At 44.8% G+C, this 10,596-nt stretch overlaps 1 pseudogene; it reads left to right on the top strand.

Moving 5' to 3' along the window:
* The first annotated feature begins 1,044 nt into the window (after positions 1–1,044).
* LOC126100700 (5S ribosomal RNA) lies at positions 1,045–1,162 on the top strand (annotated as a pseudogene).
* Positions 1,163–10,596: the final 9,434 nt, after the last annotated feature.

The raw sequence follows: 10,596 nt of genomic DNA, 5'->3' as shown, positions 1-10,596 counted from the left end.
TGGGACTGGGACGTACTCTACCAACCACCAAACTCCCCGGACTTAAGTCCTTGTGACTTTGATTTGATTCCGAAGATGAGAAGCTTCAGAACTGTTCCAGAGATTCGACAGGCAGTAGACCGCTCCATTCGCACCATCAACAGAACAGGCTCTGCTGACGGTATAATACGCCTTCCACATCGCTGACACCGAGATCTACACAACGCTGGTGACTACTCTGAAGGACAGTAAGAGGTGCAAACATGTAACTCTTTTGTATCGGCTGTGAATAAATAGTTGCCACTATTTGAGCTCCAACTCTCGTATAAAAGTAACACAGTATTTTCATTCTTGGCTCAACATCTCATTCACTGAGACGTTTACTAAGTTTATCAGTGTGTCAAATCGGAAGTTGCAGTAAGTAAACTGGGAATAAAATACCGTCGCTATGGGGGAAAAATATTGTCGCTATGGTCCTGATGTCAGCTGATAATGTGCGTAGTGTTACATAATGAAATAGCGTGTGTATAGTATACGTGGTACGTAGAGCGGCTGGTAGATTGAAATGAATGAACAGTAGAACACTAGCCTCCTACATTACTCAATAAATTCGTTGCACAAAAGTACTGTGCATAGGGAAAAACCAAGTGCGGTAGCACTGATTTCAACAGATTGGCCTCGTATTCGGAATGATGAAGGGTCCAGACTCCATTCGGCCATCCTCCTTTCGAATTTGCGTTGTTTCCCTTAACTTATTTCTGAAAAATGTTGGGATTGTTCATACTACAGCACCACAGCCGACTACTTGTTTCAACCTTACCAAACTAGGGCTGTAGGTGTGTAAATGCCTGTATATATCAAATTGTTACTTTTGTTGTTCTTAAATTGTGGCTCCCATGATATGTCCAACATCCCGGTAAAGGTGATCCACGGCTCTATAAAACTACTTCTGCTACTACTACTACTACTACAGGTAAGTCGAAGCTTTCGTTTTGAATAACCTTCTGACTAGAAACATTTTTAATGGTAACTTTTACCGTTTTAACGCAAATAGAGAGATTTTTCGTCAAAGGGCTTGCCGCAGTGGTAACACCGGTTCCCGTCAGATCACCGAAGTTAAGCGCTGTCGGGCTGGGCTAGAACTTGGACGGGTGACCATCCGGTCTGCCGAGCGCTGTTGGCGAGTGGGGTGCACTCACCCCTTGTGAGACAAACTGAGGAGCTACTTGATTGAGAAGTAGCGGCTCCGGTCTCGGGAACTGACATACGGCCGGGAGATCGGTGTGCTGACTACATGCCCCTCCATATCCGCGTCCAGTGACGCCTGTTGGCTGAGGATGACACGGCGGCCGGTCGGTACCGTTGGGCCTTCATGGCCTGTTCGGGAGGAGTTGAGTTTTTAGAGGGATTTTTCAAGACGAGAGCTGTAATATAATGTTCGTTAATGTTCGTAATTTGAGCGTTTCGGGGAGGTAGCTGTTGTTTGTAAAACCCAATGTACCAAAGATGAAAATGTTTAATCTCATCGAGTCACAGCACTGTGCAGCCAATGGTTTGTTAGGTATTAGCTTCGTAAGCAGGAGGACGGAAGGCAACGGAGACTCTATCCAGTTGATAAGGTTCTCATTTTATCTGCTGATGACAGCTATTAGTTTGTGCAGAGATGGGGATACCTGTTCCCTGTAGAGTTCGAGTAGGGAAGAGGCCTAACCCACGCTCCCGATGCCTCTTGGTGGGGGTTATGAAGTTCCGGAGACGCAGGCCCAGCCGCTGCTGCTGCCGCTGTTCCGCCTACGCAGCGCTCAGCACGCACCCGAAGCACTCAATAAAGCCGGATCAGCCGCACCTCCAGGCCCGCGCATTGTTCTTTTGTGACGGCGGCACGTTACAATGGCAGCATTAAAATGTCGCATAACATCGGATAAGCGCCTCTTCCGTCGTAAAGCAAAAGACGCGGACAGAAAGGACAAAGCGGACTCTGCGTGAACGCTAAACTCAAAAGTTTGTGATCCTATGCGTCCCGTCCACAATTGGGATTTTGGCCACCGAGCTCTCTAAGGAGGAAAGATATCCGTTGCTTGCAGAGCTGTTACCATTGTCGTTTCACGTATTACGGGAATGAAAAGTAAATAAGCAGCAACTCGTTTGAGTGTAACAAAAGACATATGTATTTCTGTTTCATCCGTCTTTGGTAGTTTAAGACGATAAGAAGATCCTGCTTTCCTTTTTGACGTTAGAACCTAATTGTCTTCATTTGGTGATACGGGATGTTGAAAACGTCTCTCCGCAGTGCCATATGATTGTTAGCCGCGCGTGCCGTATGCCACAGTGAATATACCGAAATGAAACTCAATGAAATACAAGTTATTAATTTATTGAATATTCATTTTGAATTACAAATTTTCACATTAAATGTTTAAAATGTCCTCCCTATTGTTGAATACACAACTCAATTCGTCTGATCATGTTTCCAAACACAAGCTATAACATTTCTTCTGTAACAGAAGCAGTGAAAGTGGATATTGCAGTTTTCAATCCATCGATGGATTTTGGACGGTTTTTATAGACAGTTGCTTTCGCTGCACCCCAGAATAAAAAGTCAGGTGGTGTTAGGTGAAATTATGCAATCGCCAAATACATCAGCAAGTAGTGACATTGAAACGCGAGCTGTATGCGCGGTTGCACCATGTTGTTGAAAATAACCGTTCAGTATTTCACTTAACACAAGTTCTTCTATGAATGGGTACAGAATATCACTGCAGTATCGTTGTACGTTTATTGTTTCGTTGAAAAACCCAGGCAGGCGAACAATCATACGACACGCGCGGCTAACAATCATACGGCACTGCGGAGAGACCTTTTGAACACCCCGTATAATTTTTAATCTTAAATGCTTGCCACTAGAAGCTACATAAAAAGGAATGGTGGCTTAAAGAACGTTAAGAATGTGTGTTGGTGGGAACCTTATACAGGCGTAGTTTCAGTATTCATTAGATTACAGTGGTTTTTAAATGATAATTAATTGAAACCCTCAGCTGCCGACAGGTGTTGTTGATATAACTCGATGGGGACAGCTGAAAATGTGTGCCCCGACCGGGACTCGAACCCGGGATCTCCTGCTTACATGGAAGACGCTCTATCCATCTTTTTTCCGTTGTTTATCGTTGTGTTTGGTCGTTGCGGACGTCACATGACATCCGGTCAAGTTCGTGTGTTGATCCTTCCACTAACTTTTTTTTATTAAATAGGCCAATCAGCTCTCTGACCGAACACGCTGAGCTACCGTGCCGGCGTTTTGTTCGCTTTAGTTCGTTGCATCTGCTTGGGGCGGACGTCCTAAGACACCCGTTTAAGTTCGTCGTTGATCGGTTAACTCAGTTTCTTTTATTACAGAGGGCAGCTAACCCTCTGACCGAACACGCTGAGCTACCATGCCGGCTCCCTTGCACGCTTTCCGTGAGGCCCACATATCCAACTGTCCACAATTCTACGAGTACATGTGTAATGTACCTAATAGATACTGAGGGTTTCAATTATTTATCATTTATTCTAGAGAAAGCTGCACGGTCATCAATAGTATCTGTTCTTTCGAGAACAGTTACTGTCTTCATATATCCTCCTGCACCTACCTTCTATCTCAAATCGTGAGGCTCCATGTACAGTTTTCACTCTCCATTCTTCCGTCCATTACCTTATGAAGCATTCATACCCTCTCTTAATCAAGTTTCTATTCGATTCAGTTAAATATGTCTTCACTAATTATCCGATACACCCGTCTAATCTTTAGTGTTATTCTGTACCACCACACTGCGAAAGCTTATATTTACTTCTGTTGTGTAGAATTTATCATCCACGTTTCACTTTCACTTAAGGCTACACTTCAGACAAATAGTCCACAAAATATTTACTAATGCTAGAGTTTTTGTTAGCTGTTTAACTCTTCTTTTTCACAGGAAAGGCTTTTCTTGATACGCACAGGTTGTTCAAAAATATGGAAACATCGCGAAAAATGAATGCTTGAACTTAAATGAAGATGCTAGCCAAGCTGCAGGTTGCGCTGTCGTATTTGACCACGAAGGCCTCCTGTGCAATGTTCTCAACACGTTGTAACTGTCAGTCGTGGTCAGAAATGTGTTCTGTATAGTCGTGAATGCATTATGTCAGAGCTAAGTGACTTCGAACACGGGTAAATTGTTGGTGCTCATATGGTGGGTGCTTCCGTACCCAAGATAGACGAAGGGTTTGGTACTGCAAGAGGAAGCGTATCGAAAATCTGAATGCAGTCAGGGAAAGCGGAAAACCGCCATCCCTTAAGTCACAGTGCGGACGAAAGTATGTTTTGAGTAATCGTGACGAGGTCACTGCAGAGCTGAATGTCGCACTCGCGAATCCTGTCAGCACTAAAACAACACGAAGGGAGCTCCATACGCAGGAAACTGCAGAGAGAACAGGAATTTCAAAACCACGCATCAGTGATGCAAATTCCCGTAGCAAGAAAATGTGGCGATGCAACCACAGAACCTGGACTGTTGTGCAATGGGAGAAAGTTATTGGTCTAATGAGTCATCTTTCATATTCCTTCCAGCTTCCGGACGAGTTTACGTCCCAAGAGTGAAACCTGGCACGTATAAATGCTTATATTTATTAATATATTCTATATAATAACATTCAACTTAAGGAATACAGTGCTTATACAGTCTAAACGTGTTTAATCCGTTTCTGCATATCGATATTATTAATTCTGAGAGTAACTGATTTGTTATGTTTTCACGACTAAAATGCTGAACCTATTTCGACGAAACTTGATATGGAGACAGCTTGAACCCTGAGGAAGAATATAAGCAACTTTAGAAAACGCAGCCGGCCGTGGTGGCCGAGCGGTTCTAGGCGGTTCAGTCCGGAACTACGGGACTGCTACGGTCGCAAGTTCGAATCCTGCCTCGGGCATGGATGTGTATGATGTCCTTAGGTTAGTTAGTTTTCAGTAGTTCTAAGTTCTATGGGACTAATGACGTTAGATGTTAAGTCCCATAGTGCTGAGAGCCATTTGAACCATTTTTAGAAAAGGCAAATGCATTTATTTATTTATTTTACGACTTACATTGGACTACTTTAGTCATTATTATGAATTAGCTTCTTCTGTTTTATGCTGGCCCAGTACTTTTTCATTGATTCAGAGCGTGCCCTTCTCTCCTCATCCGAAATCACCCTTCCCATTCTCTGTTTGTTCATTTTTATTGGCAGTGTGATATGTTTGTCCTAAAGTATCTTGAAAGCGTCCGTCTTGCCCTTCAAAACCACTACCGTAATCTATAATTTCGTCATGTCCTCCTTGATCTGTACGATTCCATCTAATACCCCTTTTACTATTTCATAACTTCTCAATTACTCTCCTTTCAATTCTATTTTCTGTTGTCCTCATCAAGTGTCCTATGAAAGAGATCCGTTTGTTTTTCATCGTACTTGTCACTGGTTCTGTTTCTTTATAAACTGTTCCGTTTTAAGCTATTCTCCAAATCCGTATGCTTAGTATTTTTTTCTCTAACATTTTCTGACCATACTTTTTTATATTTTGAGTATTCTGTCTATTGCTGTAGTATTGGTTGTTCTAAATACAGTTTCACTATTTCGCTACCAAATGTTATTTGCAGCTGTGGCTCCGTAAACGTTTCCGGCATAATAATTCGTCGTATCCGTATCGGGTCTCCAGCCGAAACATCTCGTCATCTGAACACAATATTTTGGCGGTCCACCTGGCCGCCACCTTCATTTGAGTAGGCAGTCGCACTATCTCGCCATGTGTTGACGTCGACGTATTTTTTATTTAATGACAAATAATTTGAACAAACTGACGGAGTGACAATGGGAAGTCCATTATCCCCCATAGTCGCCAGTTTGTTTTACGGAAGATTTTGAGGACATGGCGCTGAAGACGGCGTTCTTAAAACCAACTTGCTTCTGGAGATACGTCGACGATTCTTTTATGGTATGGCCACATGTGAAGGATGCTCTAGATCATTTCCTAGATCATTTCAATTGCCTGCATCCCAATAATAAGTTCACGATGGAATTTACAAAGGATGGAAAACTTCCGTTTTCAGATGTCTTGGTACACAGGAGGACATTAGGGACCCACGCATACGGACCGATATCTTCATGCTTGGAGTTGTCATCCATCGTACCAACGCAAAGGGGCCCTACGTACATTGGTAAAAAGAGTTTACTCCTTCTCAGGTGCAGATAGTTTGACACAAGAACTGGACCATCTAAAACAGGGCCGGCCAGAAATTCTGCACGCGTGCGGTGCTCTTGCACATGTGCAACTTCCGGGTCACAGCGTGCACGCCGCAGCCGTCAGCGTTCAGGTAGCGCATGTTTCTACGCACAGATGTCGATCCTCTGTTACACAAAGTGCGTCATCGACACCTCGTATGTATATAACAACCTGGGCTGTATCTGTAAGATCTGTTGCTTCATCGAGCGCAACAGAGAAAGCAACAAAGTATTTAGCCTTATTTGTTAGCTGCCTGTGCAGATCGCCGGCCATAGCACTGATACTTCTTGTCACTGTTTGTTTGGATAGACTGATTTCTTGAAACCTGCTAACGTTCGTGGGACACACAAGTTCTGCAGCATCAATCAGACACCCTTTCACAAACTCCCCTTCGGAAAAGGGTTTCCCAGATTGTGCAATTCTTAATGCGATTTTAAAACTTGCTCGCAGTGAAGATTTAGTGTGGTTATCACTCTGGAAAATTGAAAACAGTACATTGTACAGCGTACAGTAAAACAGACATAAATGTAACACAAGAAACTAAGAGTTCAAGAAGTATCAGTTACTTTGACGTACAGTAAAATCGAGTTGATGTATCTCATCCATTTTCTGAAGGACATTTAATTTTGCTTGCCGTTCTTCGCTGTTGAGTAGACTACACTCGTCTTTGTGATATGTATTGTAATGTCTTCCAATTGAAAACTTACACTGGACGCCTATTATTCGGCGGCACAGCAAACACTGTGAGTTTTCACCAACGGCAACAAAAAAGAATTGCAGTTCCCAGTCATTTTTAAACGACTGAGAACATAGATCTTCCGTCCTTTGCTTTTTCACAGTACTTGCCATTTCTCAGTACTTCACTGATATGGTTACGGTCACAAGGGGTAAACGAGACTGGATATGTTGCGCTCTTGCTTGTACCACAGGGAAGTGGAGCCGCCGCCGTGCATTTAGGACACATGTCTAATAACAGATGTCGCTGTCGCTCGCTGTCGCACACGTGCGCACATGTGCAGCACTTCCGCACGTCTGCACACTGTGCAGCGTTTGGCCGGCCCTGGTCTAAAAGCTGGTTCCAGCAGAATCGTTATACTGACAATCAGATCCGTCGTGGTCTACATATTGGACCTTCGCGGGAACCAATGGAAGATACAAGGAAATCGATGGCATTCCTACCTTTTTCGTGGAACATATCTTCAAAAATAGGTAGAATTTTAAAAAAATTTAATATTAAAAGCGTATTCCGTGCGCCAGCCAAGACCAGAGCCCCGTTCGGCTCAGTGGAGGATGGTTTAGGTTTGGGAAAGCCCGGAGTGTACAAGATTCCATTCCACTGTGTGAAAGCCTATATTGGACAAACATTTCGTACTGTCGAGGATTGTTGCGTGGAGCACCATCGCCACACGCATTTATTTCAGCCAGAAATATCTGCGGTGGCGGAACATTGTCTTACGGAAGGACATAAAATGTTCTACGACGAGAGATAAGTGGTTGCCCCTGCGACGCGGTATTGGGACCATGAAGTGAAGAAGCCATTGAACTCCGGCTGCCGGCCGCTGTGGTCAAGCGATTCTAGCCACTTCAGTCCGGAACCGCGCTGCTGCTACGGCCGCAGGTTCGAATCCTGCCTCGGGCATGGATGTGTGTGATGTCCTTAGGTTTAAGTAGTTCTAAGTATAGGGGACTGTTGACCTCAGATGTTCAGTCCCATAGCGCTTAGAGCCATTTGAACCATTTTTTTTTAACTCCGGCTATCTGCCAATATATTAAACAGAGATAAGGGGTATCCTTTAAGTAAGTGTTGGAACCCTGTTCTGTTTGACATTAAGAAACACGGTCCTTGTCTCGGTCTTCATAAACTATCAGTTGTGTTTGATATCGATTTATCCTTTCGGCGAGCTTTCACCACAGGTGCGCTGTTGTGCCTGTCGCTAGAGGGCAGTTATTTTAACACACGCGCGGTGCACCCGCGGTCGGTGTTAAAAGGAGCCGCCGCGGCGTGTTTGATTTCAGTTCCGGCGAGATAGTGCGACGACCTACTCACCTGGAGATGGCGGCCCGGAGGACCACCGAAATATTGTGTCCAAATGACGAGATGTTCCGGCTGGAGAGCCTGTATGAATACAACGAATTATTTCCGGCTGTGTGGCTGTTTTGTACTGTTCCAATTTTGTGGCCATCGAGAGTCACTTTTTGTTGTATGTGTTCTTGGTAACATGGTGTGTTCTAATAAGTTTGTTTGTTCTACTCTGCCAAGATGGTTGCTCATACAAATTGTGTGTAAGTATTTCTCCCAAATATTTAAACGTTTCAAAAAATTGTATGTCGTGTTCTCCAATTGTAATTTTCTTTGCCAGTGGCGATTCAAAAATGGTTCAAATGGCTCTGGGCACTATGGAACTTAACTGCAGTGGTCATCAGTCCCCTAGAACTTAGAACTACCTAAACCTAACTAACCGAAGGACATCACACACATCCATGCCCGAAGCAGAATTCGTACCTGCGACCGTAGCGGTCGCGCGGTTCCAGACTGTAGCACCTAGAACCGCTCGGCCACTCCGGCCGGAAATGGCGATTCCGTTAGCATTATTTCTGTTTTGATATAGGAAGATATATCGAGGCCAATACTCTAGGCTATTTCCAGTAATGATTGTATTTGTTGTTTAGTTTCTTGAATGTTGTTGGCGAGAAGAGCGAGGTCATCAGCAAATCCTAAATAATTCAATTTTATGTCATCTTTTTGTGTTCGAAACTTAATGTTCTTTGGATTGTGCTTGTACCATGCCCTCATTATGTAATCAAGGGCACAACTAAAAAGAGGTGGTGATAGGCCGTCTCCCTGCCTTAAACCAGTTTTTACCAAGAATGATTTAGAGAGTCTCCTCTGAACTTAATTTTCGAATATGTATTTGTTAAGGTATGTTTGCTCAGTTTAATTAGTTTTGGGTGAAGTCTGAATGTCCTGAATGCAAATTAATTAATTAATTAATAAAAAATCCATCGACCCTTAAGAGTGTGAATTAGGGGATGGAAAGTCTTTCTTTACATCAGTGAACAAAAACCACGTCAGAAAATTATTAAATTTCTTTCATAGTGTCCAAATCCATGAAGCGTAGTTTCTTCAGTAGCACGATGCATAGATTGCGTTCCTATCCATGGCCCAGGCACGCACCGCTCGACAGCGACACTGCACGTGATACCGCGTTGTTGATTGGTGCTATAGAGCAGCCAGGCAGGGGAAGGGGGAGGGGTGGATGGCACATCACTAGCTGTATTTAATGGCACAGGCAGGCATGTGAGGGCAGCTGACGTTGGTGTATACACACAGCTTACTTACTCACCATCACTCTACATGACAGAGCTACTGAAATGCGAATGCATGTGCAGGTAACAACTAGTAATAAATAAACGTCTAAACAAACAGTAGAATTCGAAGAATATTTTCGAGTGAGAACAGTATCGTTCGAGACGTGAAAGTCGCGGGTATTACGCCCGGAGCGCGCGGTGTGCTGGTCCGCTGGCCAGCGGCTTTACTGGGAGCAGGCGAGGCGGAGCGGCAACTGTCCGGCGCGGCGGGCAGAGTGGGCCTCGGCGGCCATCACGAGAGCCGGCGGGCTCTGCGGGCAATTTCCAGCAGATGCGCCGGGCCTCCCGCCACATGCATTATTTAGGTGCCCGTGGAGAGGCCGAGGCGCGGTACATCTCGCCCGCCATACTGCGGGAAGGCGCGCACTCAGGCGAGGCGAGTAACCTCCTCTTTCCGTATACACACGACCGACCGCTTCCCACTCCACCCGCGTTACCTACAAACATCTAAAAGAATGGCCCCTAGCAACCCTTGCAAGTCTTCACAACACTATGCTCTCTACACTACCCGCCCTGAGGAAACCATCCAGAATCCCACTTTACCTAAAAGACAGTAGGCCCCATTGTCAGACATGCACTACCTGGTCAAAAGTATTCGGACACCTGTTAGTGAACATAAATCTTGGCTGTGTCGAACCTTCGCCCTTATGATGGCTTGAACTCTGTTGGGGACACTTGAGGTAACTGAATGTCTGCGGAGGACTGGCAGCCCATTCTTCTTCGAGGGCCGAAACCAGAGATAAAAGTGAAACTTCCTGGCAAATTAAAACTGTGTGCCGGACCGAGACTCGAACTCGGGACCTTTGCCTTTCGCGGGCAAGTGCTCTACCAACTGAGCTACCCAAGCAGGACTCACGCCCCGTCCTCACAGCTTTACTTATGCCAGTACTTCTGTCGCAGGAGAGCTGTAAAGTTTGGAAGGTAGGAGACGAGGTACTGGCAGAAGTAAAGCTGTGGGGACGGGGCGTGAGTGG

Source organism: Schistocerca cancellata, chromosome 1, assembly GCF_023864275.1.
Source record: "Schistocerca cancellata isolate TAMUIC-IGC-003103 chromosome 1, iqSchCanc2.1, whole genome shotgun sequence".
NCBI lineage: Eukaryota > Metazoa > Arthropoda > Insecta > Orthoptera > Acrididae > Schistocerca > Schistocerca cancellata.
This window is presented reverse-complemented; position numbering and strand designations above follow the sequence as displayed.